Source organism: Palaemon carinicauda, chromosome 1 (assembly GCF_036898095.1).
Source record: "Palaemon carinicauda isolate YSFRI2023 chromosome 1, ASM3689809v2, whole genome shotgun sequence".
Classification (NCBI taxonomy): Eukaryota; Metazoa; Arthropoda; class Malacostraca; order Decapoda; family Palaemonidae; genus Palaemon; species Palaemon carinicauda.
This window is the reverse complement of record NC_090725.1, coordinates 12,096,926-12,115,994: the sequence shown is the minus strand read 5'-3', so window position 1 is coordinate 12,115,994 and position 19,069 is coordinate 12,096,926. Positions and strand designations below refer to the sequence as shown.

Sequence of the window (19,069 nt, the reverse complement as noted above, 5' to 3'; positions counted from 1 at the left end):
GCACTTCTTTAGCCTTTGAGAAGAACATGGCATTGGGCCAGATCCTTCGGGCGGGCACCTGGTCGAACCAGTCGACCTTACTGCCCATTATCTCAAGGATTACTCAAGGAGGTCTTTGGACGGGTTTTCCATTGGGACAGTCATCTCCGCTCTCCAAGTGATTTAACGGTGAAGCCCCAGGTGCAATCGTGGATAGCAAAACCAGGAGACGCAGGTTCGTTCCTTTTCACCCTAATCCCAGTTTTCCTATCCCTACCGGAGATAACCACACACATGTAACCAATGAAGAACACGTCTGCAACTTTGTCACTGGACTCAGCATCAGGAAATTTTTTAAAGGGCGAGTACTTAGACACTAACGTGAGCTCTTTGTGTAGTTTGCCCTACCGTTCCAGTTCCAGTTTTTATTTTATAAGAGCCTAGTTCATATCTAGGTTACTTGTCGTCCGCTTAGCTGGGTCCGAAGGTCAGGAAGACACTCCCACCTCCTAAAGTGTAAGTCTCCTAAGAAAGTAGTTCGAGGTAAGTATCTGTGTTGGAACAAATCAAAAATTTTAAGTAATTTTTATTTTTCCTAACATACTTACCGAGAACTACTTTCGGGTAATGGCCCCCCCCCCTACCTTCCCCGAGTGCCTTTCTGCCCTTGCAGGGACTTTTTGCACCATCCGAGGAACTTACTGACTAGCGGAACCCAAGCTAATGCCGACCTAGCTCAGGTACCTCAGGGCACGTTCTCCTTACTCCTGGTTTAGTCCTCCATAGAAAACAGAGGTAGGGTATACTACACAAAACTCTGGTCGGTTGAGAGGAGATTACAGGTAACTCTTAAGAAAGTAGTTCTTGGTAAGTATGTTAGAAAAAAATAAAAATTACTTAAAATTTTTGATTTTGTGTATGTTTTGACAATTATGGATAGGGCTTCCAGATACCCGGAAGCAATCCCTATGAGGAAGATAACATCTAGGGCAATATTTGACAAATTAATAGATTTTTTTTCCAGGTTTGGTCTTCCTTGTAAGATTCAATCTGACTGTGGCTCGAATTTCACAAGTAAGATCTTTAGGAGTAAGTGTGCTGAATTGGCCATTCAGCACCTTACCAGGGTACCGTATCACCCGGAAAGTCAGGGGGTGGTGGAAAGATTTCACCAGACCCTTAAGTCAATGTTAAAAAAATATTGTTTTGAGCAAGGAGAGGAGTGGGATAAGGGGCTTCCCTATGCTCTCTTTGCTATCCGTAATCTTCCCAATTCGTCCACAGGTGTCGCTCAGTTTGATTTGGTCTTTGGACACAAGATTCGTGGTCCATTAGAGATTTTTCATGAGTTTTCGGAGTCCAGGGAAGTGATTGATCAGAGCATAAATGAAGTATTAGATAGCCTAAGAAGTAAGTTATCTGTGGCTTGGCAATTTGCCAAATAGAATTTAGCCTCTGATCAGGGTAAAATGAAGGCCAATTATGATAGGAAATGTAAGGTACGTTCTTTGGAACCAGGTGATTTAGTCTTGGTTTTAGGTACAGGTCTCTGTGACTTTCTCGAGCCCAAATTTGAGGGGCCTTGGAGGGTATTGAAGTTATCAGAGGTCAACTATGAAATTGAAGTACCTGGTACTCGGAGGAAATGCCGTGTATTTCATATTAACCGTCTAAAATATTATTCCTGTGGTAGTATAGAACCCAAGAGGGTACCTTTGGAGTCCGTAGCTACTATTTTGGACTCTGTTGATTATTTTGAAGAGGATGAATTATGTTGGGTGTCTGTAGATGCTCTTAATACTAACTTTCAAAGTTTAGAGTTATTAGAATCAGGGTTGAAGCATCTGGAGGCACCTCAAAGAGAAAATATATTAAGTTTAATAATGTCTTTCCCTAATTTATGGCAGGATTCGCCGGGCTGGACTGGTCTTCTCCAACATGATTTAGATATTGGCGATGCCTTGCCAGTAAAGCAGAGTCCGTATCGACTGAACCCAGAGAAACGAGCCTTCGTCGAGAAGGAAATAAAATACATGTTGGAGCATGACCTCATCTAGCCCTCCATTAGTCCTTGGAGTTCTCCTGTGGTGTTAGTAAAGAAACCCGATGGTGAGTTTAGAATGTGCGTTGACTATAGAAAGGTCAACGTACATACTAAAAGTGATTCTTTTCCTCTTCCCAGAATTGAAGACTTGTCTCGATCAGATAGGACCCTCCAAGTTCATTACTAAATTAGATTTGTTGAAGGGGTACTGGCAGGTTCCTTTATCTGATAGAGCCAGAGAAATTTCAGCTTTTGCCAATCCATTTGGGTTATGAGTGTAAATTCATGCCTTTTGGATTGAAGAACGCCGCTTGTAACTTCCAAAGGCTGATGAATAGAATTATTTGTGGTTTAGATGGTGTTCAAATTTATATTGATGACTTGGTGGTCCACAGCGACGATTGGGAGACCCATATGCGTCGTTTGAAGCGGGTATTTGAGGTCTTAGTTGAGGCTGGTTTAGTAGTAAATTTGAAGAAATGTCATTTTGGGAAGGCCAAGGTTAGCTATTTAGGACATGAGGTAGATCTTGGGCAGGTCACTCCTAAACGAGCTAACCTGGATGCCATAGTAGGTTTGAAGAGACCGTGTAACGTCAGAGAAGTGCATCGGGTTTTAAGAATGCTGGGTTATTATAGGCGGTTTGTACCAAACTTCTCTGACCTTGCTCAGCCTCTGATGGACTTGTTAAAAAAGGGTAAAAAATTTGTGGTGGGCGGATTGTGAGAAGGCTTTTCTCAAAATGAAAATTGTTGGTTTCCAATCCCATATTAACCTCCCCTAATTTTCAGGAGCCATTTATAATAGCTGTGGATGCTAGTGACGTGGGGATGGGTGTTCTCCTCTTCCAACGAGGTAAAGATGGGATAGTACGCCCCGTTTCTTACTGCAGTCGTAAGCTGCTGGCAGCGGAAAGAAAGTACTCTACCATCGAGAAGGAAGCTCTAGCCCTGGTCCGCACCTTGGTACATTTCAAGCCCTACTTCACCAATTTTTCCTTCCCAGTAGAAATTTGGACGGACCACAACCCGTTAGTATTCATCGAGCGTATGAAGGGCGCTAATCAAAGGATTCTAAGGTGGGCTCTTGAGTTGCAAGAATTTCCTTTGGTTATTAAACATGTTAGGGGAGTGGACAATTGCATCCCAGACACACTATCTCGGATGTAGGTCGGTATAACTCTGCTCTGTTACCTTGGTCCCGATCACGCTCCTTGTGTTTTATGTAGTAATAAGTTTCTTTTGTCATTAATTAATCAGTATTTCTTTTTGTTGCCCCTAATGTTTATTGGAGGAAGTCAGAGGACTTTGAGGGGAGGGCCAAAAGTTGACCGCTCCTCTGATTTTGGGTTTAGATTTATTGATGGTTGAAGTCTGCCTCTTATGTGAAAGTTTTTGGTCAATGTTTATTGGAGGAGTTTGTTCAAAGTGTAGCTTGATCCTCGTACTGGTACATTGCCAGGTGGGGGGTTGTATTTTATTCCTGGAAATGCGTAATACTATTTGTCATGGTGACTATTTATTAGTTTTAAGGTAGTATTGGTTTAGTTGTAAGATAGCCTTTGTTTTTGTTTTGAGTAAGGTAATTTTCTTAAAATTTGTCTGTGATTGTTTGTTATTTCCTTGCCTAAAAATTTTATTCCATTTGAATAAATTTTTTTTTTTTTGAAGGAGGGAGGAGTCACGTCAGTGTGTGTGTTTTTATATGCTGGTACATTATTTATTTTTATTTCAGTATATTATCAGTGTTGGAACTCATCTTTTTGTTCAGTGACCCCCCCCCCCTCCCTTTAGTTGTTGTTAACTATTGAACAACTGTTATTAACTTCTGTTTACTTTTGGTTGGATCGGACTAAGGGTGTCAGCGACGGAGTTGTGGTGGGATTGCCGAGTGTTCAGGACGCTAGTTCGGGCAATATTTTCTCCCCTACAAGACGTACGCTGCAGCGATTCATATCATCTTTAATTCAAGTTTGGCTGCTTTGAGGATTTAGCGAGTGAGGAAAGTGTCACTCGCGACTGCTTTTCTTCTTGACGTCGGCACATACAAGTTTGCTGGCAAGCACGTAAGTCAAGTGTGACTCGTCCTTGCTTTTTGTATCCCCTCTCGTGCAAGGAGCGCACGTATAGGTGGGGCTGACGTAGGACCCCAGCTCTGTAGGATTTGCATCCATTGTACCTTGCCGTACCTCGCCATGATCAAGGATCTTTGTGCTGCATTATACGTCGGAGGTTGAATAGCCCGTGAGGAGTTACGTTTAGGGAGCCATCCCATAGGTAAGAGGTTTTCCCCTTTTACGTGCAACCTCGAGTATCTTCGTTGTTAAGAATTAATATCATTGGAGAGGGACATCGCCCTCGTAGACGTTTTAAGTTGATTGTGGCTGACCTACTGCTCTTTTTATACTTGCTTAGAGACGAGTTGTGTTGGTCTCTGCCGTTATAGGCGAGGCGTAAGGTTTGTTGTATATATATTAATGAATAGATGTATCTTGTCGTGATTCTCTTTCAGGGAAATTTTGCTAATTTTGTATGTGTTTTGTGAATTGATTATTTAGTTAGGTAGGTAGGATTAAGGGTTATTCATTATCCCATTCGTGTTTATGATTGTTTCTTGTTAGAATTAAGGTTTAGTCTTTGAGGCCCGCTCTAGTTGCGCACATAATCTTGATGTTTAATGTATTAAGTTTTTGCATTCGTTCTTTATGCTTAGTGATTAAGTTTTTTGGTATTTATTTTTGCATGGAATTAAGTTTGTTCTATTAGGATTAAGTATTACCTTGTACATTATCGTGTATGTTCATTTAAGTCTTTGAGATGACTTGGTACAAGGTTATTTTAGTTCTAAGGTCTTAGTCTTAAGGTATTAATTTGTTATTAAACTTTGTTCATTTTCTTGGTGTTTGACTGTTGCCTCCCCATTCTCTGTACTTGCATATTTACCGGCAACTATCTCATTTAATATCCAACAAAGAATCTGGGTCACGGCCTACCCAAATCAGGTCGTGACACTGCTACAGATATTAAGTCATAAATAAGCTGAGTCTGATAGATGTTTTTCGCGATAGGTAGAAGACTCGCTTTGAATATTTTGTCAACTTGAATTTTCAACCGGCCTCACTCTAAAATTCTGTATATATTTACTCTATTACTTGTGTAGTATTTATTCCCAAGTTATTAATATCCAGTTATTAGTTGTAAAGTATGAATTACTTGTGGTGGTTACTTCCCAAACATGGAGTTCAGAAATCAAATTTTAGTTTTCTACTTACTTTTACGGGTTTATCTCTCGCCCTCCGTCAGACACTAAGAGTCTGTTCAGGCGGACCTTGTTGTGTAAAAAAATAATTTCTTTCCAGTTAATATTTTGCTCTGTATCTTATCAGTTATTTTGCTAGCATTTGTATTCAGGCTTAATAGTTTTCAGGTCACTATTATAACTCTTTCTAAAAAGATAAGTCTTCAGGTTTTCCTTGAATTCTGCCACATTTTTGCTATTCTTGACATCGAGTGGAAGGTCGTTGAAGAGTCTCGGTGCAGCATAACTGAACATTATTCCTCCTATTGCATGATTCACACTAATTTCGAATAGTCTGTGTGGGTCATCAGCATGTCTAACTCTTACAGCGGCGCTGGTAGCGGAACAAGCAATCACGAAGATATTTAGGCTTATCACTTGTATGTGCTTTGTGGGTCAACAAGCAAATCTTAAATTCAATTCTAGCCTTAACAGGTAACCAATGTAGATCGATCAATGCAGGAGTTATTCTCTCCCGTAGTTTAATGCCTTTTATCAGTCTAGCCGCCCGGTTTTGCACATTTTGAAGCTTTCTTAGTAGTGTATTGGGCAATTTGTAGTACAGAGAATTTCAATAATCAAGCCTTGATATTACGTGACTCATCACTAAAATTTTTGTACTGCCTTATGTTAAATATTTTCTAATAAATGCTATGTTTCTCAGGTGATGGTTACACACTTTCACCGTGTTCACAATTTGGTCCCTCATTGACAAATTACAATCTATCAGTACACCCAAATTTTTCACAACAGGCACAATCCCAATATCAGCATCACCGATTTTTATACTTTGAATTAACTGGTAGTTCTTCAAAGCCACCTTTGTGCCAAAAAACATACATTCTGTTTTATCATCATTTAATTTGAGCTTTTTCCTCTGCATCCATGTTTTTATTTGTCATTATCTCGTCAATTTTCTTCTCTGTATCTTGTGTTATTGAAATTGAGAGGTAAAACTGAGTATTATCTGCATATAGTTTAAAGCCCACTTTTTGTTTTTTCAAGATGTGTGATAGCTCGATAGTATATTTGTTAAACAAGATAGGGCCCAGAACACTACCCTGTGGTACACCCTTCATAAGAATTCTCTCACTGGATCGGTTTCCAGAAACTTCTACAATAGTCTTCCTATTCACTAAGTAACTTCGCAAAAATTTCAGTGCTTCCTCAGTCACTCCAATAGACTTTAAGTCGTCAAGTAAGTACTTGTGCACAACAGTGTCAAAAGCAGCACTAAGATCTAACATAATCAAGATTCCTCACTTTCCCTCATCAAGAAGACCTATCATATCATTCATTATTGAGCATAAGGTAGTTTCTGTAGAATGATTAGCTCTGCAGGCCGATTGATTTTCCGGGAATACCTCTAACTCATCAATATGCGCCCATAATTGCTCACTTATGACTTTTTCAATAAGCTTTGACATGTAGGATAAATTTGAAATGGGCCTATATGAATTTAGCTCGTTTACATCACCTTTTCCTTTGTAAATTGGTTTGATCAACGCAGTTTTTTCACAGCTAGGAAAACAGGATTGTGGTATACTTAGGTTAATTATGTTCAGGTAAATATTATATACAACTTGCTTGTTTGGAGCTTCACTTATTGAACTGTTTGGGAAAGGGTTGTTTCCACAATATGTATTCTTCATTTCTCTCTTAACCTTTAACAAGTTGCACATATTTATTTCCTTAAATTTTATTAACTTCTTTCCCTCCTCCACTGGACTGGCATAGCTGACTGTCCTTCCAAGTGATTTTGGGGGAAACCTCTATAGATTTTATCAATTTTTTCATTGACGATTATAGAAAATCTCTCTGCACATTGTTAGGCAAGACATATTTTTTCTTTAATCCCATCAAATCATCTAGGTTTTTGTGAAAGTCTTTCATGTTATTGTTTTTTTTACATTCGCCGTTGTAGAATTTTCTTTTTGTTTTTTCTAACAGGATGTTATAGTCATTTCTGGCCTTATTATATAGATTTCTGGCTTTTGATGATTTGGCTCTTTTCCATCTACCTTCCATCTTATGTCTGTGTCTTTTCGCCTTTAATAGCTCACTATTATACCATCTAACATTTTCGCGTAAAATTATTTGTTTGTTCTTTATGCACATGGTATCGTACATTTTTCCAAAATTGTCGTTATATTTCTTGGTATAACACCAAACACATTCTCTGTCTACCATATATTCACATTGTATGTTCTCACAAGACATTTGCGCTACACTACCTTCAATAAAATTTTCAGCATCGAAATTTTCCCGTTCCCTATATGTGATCCATTTTTTCAATACTCTGGTGCAATTTATATTAACATCAAAAGTGATGAGTTTGTGTTTTTGAGATCTCAAAGTCTGGTTCCACTTCAAGGTTTCTTATTAGGTCTGAATTTTTTCCACATATGACCAAGTCGAGTGTATGACCACCTACTGGCGTTGATACCGAAACACTGTTTATTAAATTAAACAACTCAAATACTTCCTTGAGTTCTTTAGTCTTATAATAATCATTTTCATCATCTACCCAACAATTAAAGTCACCACCAATTAATGTATTTTTAATATCATCCACCACACCCACAAGAATACTAAATTCTTCAATGAATTTCCTCATATTACTCCCTGGTGGTCTATATAATGATATTATATTCAATACCTTACTGTTTCTTGTCAGTTTTAAATAGATATATTCAAACGTTTCAAATACTATTTCATTCATGATAGAAACCCTGGAGAAGGTTTTCGACACGAAGGCACCCACTCCTCCTCCAGTTTTGTTCTTTCTTGGTACGTGGTATAAATCGTGAGTACACGGCGTCATCTCCTGAATCTTTGAGTTATCACTAATATTTCCCTGCAACCAAGTTTCCGTTAATAAGCATAAATCTAATTCCATTTCGTTAATAAGATTTCTAATCTTTATGGTTTTATTCCCCACTGATTGAATATTTATCAGACCACACTTGACCAATGGGCTAGACTCCATGATGGGTTTATTTTTTATCCTGCTAAGCTGCTCCTTGTATACTTTACAGTTATCATGATAGGTCTTATGATTCGTATCATTGTAATTCCTCACTGTGCAGTTATGACACTTTTAACGTATTTACAGTACAATCCGTGGTTCTTTGTTCCTGGCTACGCTTGGCACATACCCGAGTCTTGCTACAATTTTCGGCAGTATGACCAAATTCTTGGCATTTATAACACTTAAATACATTGTAGGAATCATAAATTTTGCTGCATCCTCCAAGCGTGGTATATACTCTATCATCCCTTTTACGGAAGACTTTCCTGATAGTTGGACTACACTTTATAATGACATGTAATTTACCGCTTTGTCTTGATTTAAACTTCCTGATTAATTTAAAGTCCTCTTCATTTTCACATATATCATTCAACCATTCATTCTTCTCCATTATACTGGCAATTATATCATCTTCATTTTCATCAATATTGCAGACCTTGATCTTCGGTTTAAGTAGATCCTTTTTTTATCTACTTCTACCTTAATGTCATTCTTTACCTCTTCCAAGTCATTTTTAGCCTTTTCTAACCCAGCTTTATCCGCAAAATTAACTACCAAGTGGCCTTGCTTAGAGGTTTTGACCTGTTCGACATTCGTGGTTATCTTCTTCATGATAGTTTTTTTGATCTCTGAAGCCTTCGTATTTTCCTCCGTAGAATTGATAACCAAAGTGGTTTTTGTATTTCAACATACTTGCATATGTGGTCTTGGTCACATTCTCTTGTTCGTATTCCATAAGTTTCTCTTTCAGCTCAACAATTTCTTGACGCATATCAATGTATTGAGCAGTTATCATATCCACAAAACCAGACATCTGTTGTTGTACATTTACCTTCATCTCTATGTTGATGCTTAGTCTCATCATGTCTTCCCATGAACCATTGGGATTTGCAGTCTCGACACATCTTGGACATTTATAAATGATGTTCCTGCTTTGTAAAAGAATACTTGTGCCATCACTTAAATTAGAGCAAGTTTCTTCATCATGGTACCATCTTCGGCATTCATCGCATTGTATCCCATCAGCGACATAGGACTCACAGTGCCCACACATGCCATGATTGCCTCCGTCATCACATTCTTCATTAGCTGCTGCCATTATATTTTCCTCTTTTCCTTGGAGTACCGTGTCAGTTTCAGTCACAAATAGATCGAGATCATTCACAGGATTAAGTTTTTCTTTTCGTTTTCTAGAGAAGGACATATTGAGTCATTTTTCAATGACTTTTCAAGTAGCCCCGCCCCAACACAAAAATGCTGGGTCAGGCCTTTCGCTACAGACCTCACATACAAGGAAACCACTGATTTTTAACACTATATTTCACTAATATCAATACGTACTAGCAAACACCCATAAAGATATTTTTCATAGTATAAACAACGAGATGCACAATGATTCCGTTTAAAGCCAGTTTCGATACAGAGCATTAAAACACGTCCACACCCGCCAACAACTCCTTTCAATTATTTCCAATACTTGGAAGATTTTCCAGGGTTTTGTACTAATGATTAAAAGCAAGTATATATAATTTTGACAATCTTATGTACCTATGCAGCCGTGTGCTGTGAAGGATTTGCTTGGAGTGACTAAAAAAATTAGGAACAAATATAAAAATAATTTTTTATATACCATAGTCACCCTTTGAATTAATTTTCTCTGTTCCCTATGTAGAAAACCATAGAAAATGTAAAAGGTATAACTAAACTATAATTTTCCAAATGTGTATAAGCTAATTTTTTTTTTTTTTATCGTTTATCTGGGTTTTAACAAATGACAAATTTGAGCTTGAAGTTTTTATACTTAGGAAAAATACAAATTATCTTCAACTTTATCACTTTACCATGCAAAATGGAGTATAGTATGCTTTAGCTCTGTCCATTTCCTTTGAATTTGTATTGCCAACCACAGCAGTAGTATTTTAGACAAAATTAGCAAATAGCAAGGAAAGAAATAAGAGAAATCTCATATGGGCAAAATCCACAAAAAGGATCATTTGCATCGAGAAACATACAGTAACAAGTAGTTAGGATATATATCAAGAAAGCTGTGAATATATTGGAACCTAGAGTTGTACTCTAATTAGGAGTCTAGGGTCTTCGAAAAATTCCAGCTTCACCACCACATAGTCACAACTAAACGACTTCATATAGGCAAAGAGGATAACATTAGCAAGGATCAGGATAACTGCATAAGACATGGGGAGTAGGAGACACACAATTAACCATCCATCGTAATAACCACTTAATGGTTCGAGATCTAATATCAAAATGTAATGACAAACATATATTGTGTTCATTGAAATGCAGACACCAGTAAATGAAGGAGAATTGCAACATTTTCATAGGTGCACTCTTGCAACTACTCTAACAAACAGAGAAGAAGAGGCTAATTCATCATTGCTACTACTTTGTCATTGGTTATGGGTGCCCAGATAGGCCCAATTTAGATTCACATTGTAATGAAACAACTTGACAATTTTTGGAAATTTAGGATGTGACCATGTTGTAGAATGATCTTCCTAGTCAGGTAATTAAATTGGTGGAGCTTTAGAAGGTTAAACTTGTAGCTAATTTTTTATGTTGAACAGGATGACATAAGTCTTTGATCCTTTATATATGATAGACCTATTTTAACATTGTTACGGATCCTAAAGGTATATTCATTATTCAATACTCATGTAGTTTATTTCCTTATTTCCATTCCTCATTGGGCTAATCTTCCCTGATGGAGCCCTTGGGCTTATTGTATCTTGGTTTTCCAGCAGGGGTTGTAGCTTAGCTAATAATAATAATAATAATAATAATGTGGTAATATATGTTCAATGTAGTTTTAAATTTATGCTCATGTACGTTGTGTTTCTCTGCTTGCATTTACCAGCTTATTATGTCGCTATTTGTGTGTCTTCGCGCATATTATTGCTTGTGGATGTCCCTGTGTTGTCTGGCCCTTACTTTGATGTATTTGTTTGTTATTGTGCATGTAAAGTAGTACGTGTTGTAATAGTGGCTGTTTCTATTGTTTCAAGAGGTGACTCCAGTTTTTGTGTGCAATAAAACCTATGACAGGTTTTTCATCTTTCACAACAATTTATTGCACACAAAAATTTGAGAGGCCATGGAACGGTTTCTACGTCCAGAACGCTTCGAGGCTGACCCGGATTCTGCCGCCGCTGCTAAGGAGTGGACGCACTGGCTGAGGACATTCAACAACTTCTACTAAGCAGTACAGAAGACATCTCCCAGTGCAGACAAACTAATCCTACTCACCAACTACGTTGCTCCTCGAGTGTACGACTACATAGCAGACTGTGACACTTATGATAAGGCTGACATCACTGTATGTAAAACCTAGAAATGAGGTATTTTCTGGGCATGTCCTGGCCACACGTAGACAGGGGTCAGATGAGTCTCTAGACCAATTTCTCCAAGCTCTGAAGCTCCTAGCAAAAGACTGTCAGTTCAAAGCAGTGTCGGCAGAGCAGGCGTGTGATAACTTATGTTAGAGATGCATTCATCAATGGACTTTCTTCTGGTGCCATTCGTCAAAGACTACTCGAAAATATAACTCTTAACTTGCAAACTGCTTATGAACAGGCACGCACTTTAGAGATGGCTCAGAAACATTCTGCTTCTTATACTACTGTTGAGCCAATTACTGCTGCTGTACCTCAGCCACAAAGTCAGTCAGGTGATTCAGTGTGTTTAGAAAGTAGTGATGAAACTGCTCATCATGCCGCCACTACTGGCGCCAATCGGTGTTTTCTCTGTGGTTTGAAACGGCACCCTCGGTTCAAATGTCCTGCTAGGGAAGCTTTATGTCTAAAGTGTAAGAAACAAGGACATTATGCAAAAGTGTGTAGGTCAGGGAAACTGGTAGGGGATACCTCTGCTGGTAAAACTAAATATTCGGCAGCAACACTGGCTACTGTGTCTGGGGCTGCGCCTAGTAGTCTTAATAAATCTTTGAGTTGTTTGAAAGTTAATGGTCTCCCTGTTAATGCACTTATTGATACAGGAAGCTCGGAAAATTTTGTGAGTCAGAAGATTGCTAAAGAAAACAACCTAATCATACTTCCTGACGACGGGCACGTCTCCATGGCTGATGCGTCTCTCTCGTCCAAAGTCTTAGGTCTTTGTTGTGTGGATGTGGAGCTGTAAGGACAAATTAATCCTAGTGTAAAACTCAGTGCTGCCAGCCCTGTGTAGTGATGTAATTTTGGGGAATGAATTCTTGAAGAATCATTCTGCTCTAGAAATGGCTTTTGGAGGAGGATGCCCACCACTCAAGATATGTGGGCTGGCAGCAGTGAAGTTGGTTGCGCCCGCACTCTTCAGCAATCTGACAGCAGACTGCAGACCCATTGCTGCAAAGTCGAGACATTACTCTCAGGCTGATAAGGAATTTGTCAAAACTGAAATTGGTAGAATGCTACAAGAAGGAATAATAAGACCCAGCCAGTCTCCATGGAGGGCCCAGGTGCTAATCACTGCAGGGCACAAGCACAGGAAGAGAATGGTGATTGATTATTCACAAACTATAAACAGGTTTACTGAGCTGGATGCTTACCCTTTGCCTCGGATCGATGAAACCGTGAACAATGTCTCAAGATATAAAGTGTTTAGCACCTTGAACCTGAAGAGCGCCTACCACCAAGTGCCAATAAGAGAAGACGAAAAGTTGTACACTGATTTTGAGGCGAGTGGAAAGCTGTACGAGTTCAATCGAATCCCATTTGGTGTGAAGAACGGAGTGGCCGCTTTCCAACGAGTTGTGGATCAGATCCTTGCAAAAGAAAAGGAGGAAGGGGCATTTGCTTATGTGGACAATGTGACTGTATGTGGAGACGGAAGAGGAGCATGACAAAAACCTAAATCATTTCTTGAAAGTGGCGAGAGATTACAACCTCACATTTAATCATGACAAGTTTGATTTCAGGACAGTCTATAAATCTTCTGGGATACTCTATAAAGGACTGAGAGATCAGACCTGATCCAGAACGACTGCAGCCTCTCTTGAGTCTACCCCTTCCCAAGGATACTGCCTCTCTTCGGAGAATGTTGGGGTTGCTTGCTCATTACTCACGATGTATACCCAACTTCTCTGAGAAAGTCCGGCCTCTTTCACACTCCACGAGATTCCCATTGTCTTTTGAAGCTTCTCTGACTTTTGAGAAATTGAAGAATGAAATTGCGAAGTCCGTGGTGCAAGCCATTGATCCTACATCCCCTTTCACAGTTGAAACAGATGCCTCAGACCATGCCATTGCCGCTACTCTCACTCAGAATGGACGTCCTGTAGCGTTCTTCTCTCGCACTCTCTCTGACAGTGAACAAAGGCATTCTTCAGTAGAGAAGGAAGCTTATGCCATAGTTGAGGCCCTCAGAAAGTGGAAGCATTACCTAATTGGTCATCACTTTAAGCTGATTACTGACCAGCGAAGTGTAACATTCATGTTCGACATAAGATCTTCAAGCAAAATCAAGAACGACAAGATAGCCAGGTGGCGCATTGAACTGTCATGCTACCACTACAATATATTGTATCGTCCAGGTACGGAAAATATTCCTGCAGATGCTCTCTCGCTACAGACAAACTCGAACAACTGCATGAAAGTCTATGTCATCCTGGAGTGTCAAGGATGGTGCATTTCATCCGAGTTCGGAACCTGGCTTATTCTGTTGAGGATGTAAAGAAGGTTACTGCTTCTTGTCCAATCTGCTCTACTGTCAAACCTCAGTTCTATAAGCCTGATGATGGCCATCTCGTGAAAGCTACTCAGCCATACGAGAGATTGAACTTGAATTTTAAGGGGCCCCTTCCGTCACAGTCGAAAAACAGATACTTGCTCACAGTCATTGACGAATTCTCACGGTTCCCTTTTGTGTTCCCTTGTTCAGACAGGACTGCTGGTGCTATCATCGGGTGTTTGGTACAACTGTTTGCACTATTCGGATTGCCAGCATACGTACACTCAGACAGGGGAGCCTCTTTCATGTCAGAAGAACTGAAGAAATTCTTACTAGAGAAAGGAGTGGCTACCAGTCGCACTACGCCTTACAACCCAAGGGGCAATGGCCAGGTGGAGAGGTACAATGGAAACATATGGAAAACCATTCGGTTAGCTCTCAGAACAAGGAATCTTGATGTCTCGAAATGGGAAGTTGTCCTCCCAGATGCACTTCACTCTATCCGTTCCCTGCTATATACATCAACTAATTGTACACCACATGAGCATTTCCTAAAGCATCCTCGGAAGTCCACGTCAGGTCGTACGTTGCCTACCTGGCTCATCACCAAAGGTCCCGCTCTATTAAGTCGGCAAGTACGGCACAGCAAGAATGACCCTCTAGTAGATGAAGTAGAAATAGTAGAAGCTAATCCTGAATATGCTCATGTCAAGTTTCCTGATGGTAGAGAGTGTTTGAATGTGCGTGGATGTAGTACGATAGAGAGTAAAAGATGTGAGATTGGAAGTATGTTTAGAAGTAGAAGGATGGATGTATTGGCCTTGTGTGAGACAAAGATGAAAGGAAAGGGTGAAGTGATGTTTGGTGAAATGTCTGGTAGAGTGTCTGGGATTGAAAGGGGAAGAGCGAGAGAGGGTGTGGCTTTATTGTTGAGTGAATGGATGACAGGTAAAGTAGTGGAATGGAAGGAGATATCATCTAGGTTAATGTGGGTAAGGGTTAGGTTGGGTAGGGAATGTTGGGCGTTTGTCAGTGCGTATGGGCCAGGTAGTGAGAAAAGTGAAGAAGAGCGGAATGAGTTCTGGAGTGAATTAACTAGGTGTGTAGAAGGACTGGGTAGAAGGAATTATGTGGTTGTTATGGGTGACTTAATGCTAGAGTGGGTGCTGGAGAGGTAGAAGGTGTCATTGGGAAATATGGCGTACCAGGTGAAAATGAGAGTGGTGAGAGACTGGTAGATATGTGTGTTGAACAAGAGATGGTAATAAGTGCTAGCTTTTTTAAAAAGAAAGATAAGAATAAGTATACATGGGTAAGAGTGGCAAATGGAAGAGTAGTAGAAAGGGCATTAATGGATTATGTGTTGATAACAAAAAGAATGTTTGGAAGATTGAAAGACGTGCACGTGTTTAGGGGTATGGCTAACGGTATGTCTGATCATTTTTTGGTGGAAGGAAAATTGGTTGTAGCAAAAGAGTGGGGGAATAGAGTAGGTGGATGTAAAAGGGAGCTAGTGAGGGTTGAAGAGCTAATAAAACCGGGGGTAAAAAGTAAATATCAGGAAAGGTTGAAAATGGCATATGACGAGGTGAGAGTAAGAGAAACTGGTAATTTAGAGGAGGAGTGGAAGTTAGCAAAAGAAAATTTTGTTGGGATTGCAAGTGATGTATGTGGCAAGAAGGTTGTTGGAGGCAGCATGAGGAAGGGCAGTGAATGGTGGAATGAAGGAGTGAAGGTAAAAGTGGAAGAGAAAAAGAGGGCTTTTGAAGAATGGCTGCAGAGTAATAGTATAGAGAAGTATGAAAAATATAGAGAGAAAAAGGTGGAAGTAAAGCGCAAGGTACGTGAGGCAAAGAGGGCCGCTGACCTGAGGTGGGGTCAGGGACTGGGTCAGTCATATGAAGAGAATAAGAAGAAGTTTTGGAAAGAAGTGAAGAGAGTAAGGAAGGCCGGCGGAAGAATTGAAGAGACAGTGAAAGATGGAAATGGAAGGTTGTTAAAAGGAGAGGAGGTAAGGAAAAGGTGGGCGGAATATTTTGAAAGTTTGCTGAATGTTGAGGATGATAGGGAGGCAGATATAATTGCGGTTCCAGGTGTTGAGGTGCCAGTGATGGGAGATGAGAATGAGAGAGAGATTACAATAGAGGAAGTGAGGAGAGCACTAGATGAAACGAGAGTAGGAAAAGCATCGGGTATGGATGGTGTGAAAGCTGAGATGTTGAAGGAAGGGGGTGTGACTGTACTTGAATGGTTGGTGAGATTGTTTAATGTGTGTTTTGTGTTGTCAATGGTACCAGTAGATTGGGTCTGTGCATGTATTGTACCACTATATAAGGGTAAGGGAGATGTGAATGAGTGTTGTAATTCAAGAGGTATTAGTTTGTTGAGTGTAGTTGGAAAAGTGTATGGTAGAATACTGATTAATAGGATTAAGGATAAAACAGAGAATGCAATCTTGGAAGAACAGGGTGGTTTTAGAAGAGGTAGGGGTTGTATGAATCAGATTTTTACAGTTAGGCAGATATGCGAGAAATATTTAGCAAAAGGTAAGGAGGTGTATGTGGCGTTTATGGATCTGGAGAAAGCATATGATAGAGTTGATAGGGAAGCAATGTGGAATGTGATGAGGTTATATGGAGTTGGTGGAAGGTTGTTGCAAGCAGTGAAAAGTTTCTACACAGGTAGTAAAGCATGTGTTAGAATAGGAAATGAGGTGAGCGATTGGTTTCCGGTGAGAGTGGGGCTGAGACAGGGATGTGTGATGTCGCCGTGGTTGTTTAACTTGTATGTTGATGGAGTGGTGAGAGAGGTGAATGCTAGAGTGCTTGGACGAGGATTAAAACTGGTAGGCGAGAATGATCATGAATGGGAGGTAAATCAGTTGTTGTTTGCGGATGATACTGTACTGGTAGCAGACACAGAAGAGAAGCTTGACCGACTAGTGACAGAATTTGGAAGGGTGTGTGAGAGAAGGAAGTTGAGAGTTAATGTGGGTAAGAGTAAGGTTATGAGATGTACGAGAAGGGGAGGTGGTGCAAGGTTGAATGTCATGTTGAATGGAGAGTTACTTGAGGAGGTGGATCAGTTTAAGTACTTGGGGTCTGTTGTTGCAGCAAATGGTGGAGTGGAAGCAGATGTACGTCAGAGAGTGAATGAAGGTTGCAAAGTGTTGGGGGCAGTTAAGGGAGTAGTAAAAAATAGAGGATTGGGCATGAATGTAAAGAGAGTTCTATATGAGAAAGTGATTGTACCAACTGTGATGTATGGATCGGAGTTGTGGGGAATGAAAGTGATGGAGAGACAGAAATTGAATGTGTTTGAGATGAAGTGTCTGAGGAGTATGGCTGGTGTATCTCGAGTAGATAGGGTTAGGAACGAAGTGGTGAGGGTGAGAACGGGTGTAAGAAATGAGTTAGCGGCTAGAGTGGATATGAATGTGTTGAGGTGGTTTGGCCATGTTGAGAGAATGGAAAATAGCTGTCTGCTAAAGAAGGTGATGAATGCAAGAGTTGATGGGAGAAGTACAAGAGGAAGGCCAAGGTTTGGGTGGATGGATGGTGTGAAGAAAGCTCTGGGTGATAGGAGGATAGATGTGAGAGAGGCAAGAGAGCGTGCTAGAAATAGGAATGAATGGCGAGCGATTGTGACGCAGTTCCGGTAGGCCCTGCTGCTTCCTCCGGTGCCTTAGATGACCGCGGAGGTAGCAGCAGTAGGGGACTCAGCAGTATGAAGCTTCATCTGTGGTGGAAATGTGGGAGGTTGGGCTGTGGCACCCTAGCAGTACCAGCTGAACTCGGCTGAGTCCCTGGTTAGGCTGGAGGAACGTAGAGAGTAGAGGTCCCCTTTTTGTTTTGTTTCTTGTTGTTGTCGGCTACCCCCCAAAGTTGGGGGAAGTGCCTTTGGTATATGTATGTATGTAGAGAGTCCACTGTGTCTTTGAGGCATCTAGCACCTTTAAGTGGTGATGATAGTAGCAGCGTGGAGGCCACCAGACCTTCACTGCCGCAATCTCTAGAGTCTCTAGGTATATCAGAGTCTGAGGTGAGCCGTCCAGATGCTAGAGCAAGCTCGGAACCTGCTCTTCAAGAAGTCACTCATAACGTTACACCCAGGGAAAGTGCTGTTCAAGAGCTTCCTGCTGCGTCTGGTCAAGGCACTACACCTGTACCACTCCAGAGGTCCGAAAGGACCCGGCGGGCTCCTAAGTATTTTGATGATTATGCTGCTTGAATTTCATAGGTGGGGAGAATGTGGTAATATATGTTCAATGTAGTTTTACATTTATGCTCTCATGTAAGTTGTTTCTCTGCTTGCATTTACCAGCTTATTATGTCGCTATTTGTGTGTCTTCGCTCGCATTATTGCTTGTGGATGTCCCTGTGTTGTCTGACCCTTACTTTGATGTATTTATTTGTTATTGTGCATGTAAAGTAGTGCATGTTGTAATAGTGGTTGTTTCTATTGTTTCAGGAGGTGACTCCAGTTTTTGTAAGCAATAAAACCTATGACAGGTTTTTCATCTTTTACAACAAATAATAATAATAAACTAGATACAGTAGTATAGTTTGTAGTAAATATTTACTGCTGCTGTCTACATTTCAAATAAACTTTAAAATTTCAGTTGGTGAAATATGAAATATTTATACATCTTTATCGCTGTAACAATTGGAAACGTAGCACTCAGTGACGGAGCGTCCTGTCCCAAACTAAAACTGAAGGAAAACTTTTCTGTTGACAAGGTAAAGTATGTTTTTCATTATGCTTTGTCTAAATACCGTAATTACAGTAATGAATAAAAATTTTAGATCTGTATAATTTAGATAACATTACAGTGAGTAAATAAATGTTTTTGTTTAACATGATAGGGACATAATCTAGAGTTGTTCTTGTCATTAATTTATTTAACGGATTCTGACATTCAAGAAATTTATTTTTGGGTGAGATATCCATGTCGTCCTGGTGGAAGTTCTTTCAGGCAGCTTCTTACTGTATAATATTTCTCTGAGTGATATTATAAGAGAATTACAGTC

General features: G+C 40.0%; 1 pseudogene; it reads left to right on the top strand.

Annotated features, from left to right (window-relative positions):
• The first annotated feature begins 2,909 nt into the window (after positions 1-2,909).
• Positions 2,910-19,069, top strand: part of LOC137647006 (crustacyanin-A2 subunit-like) — a 34,735-nt pseudogene continuing 18,575 nt past the window's right edge.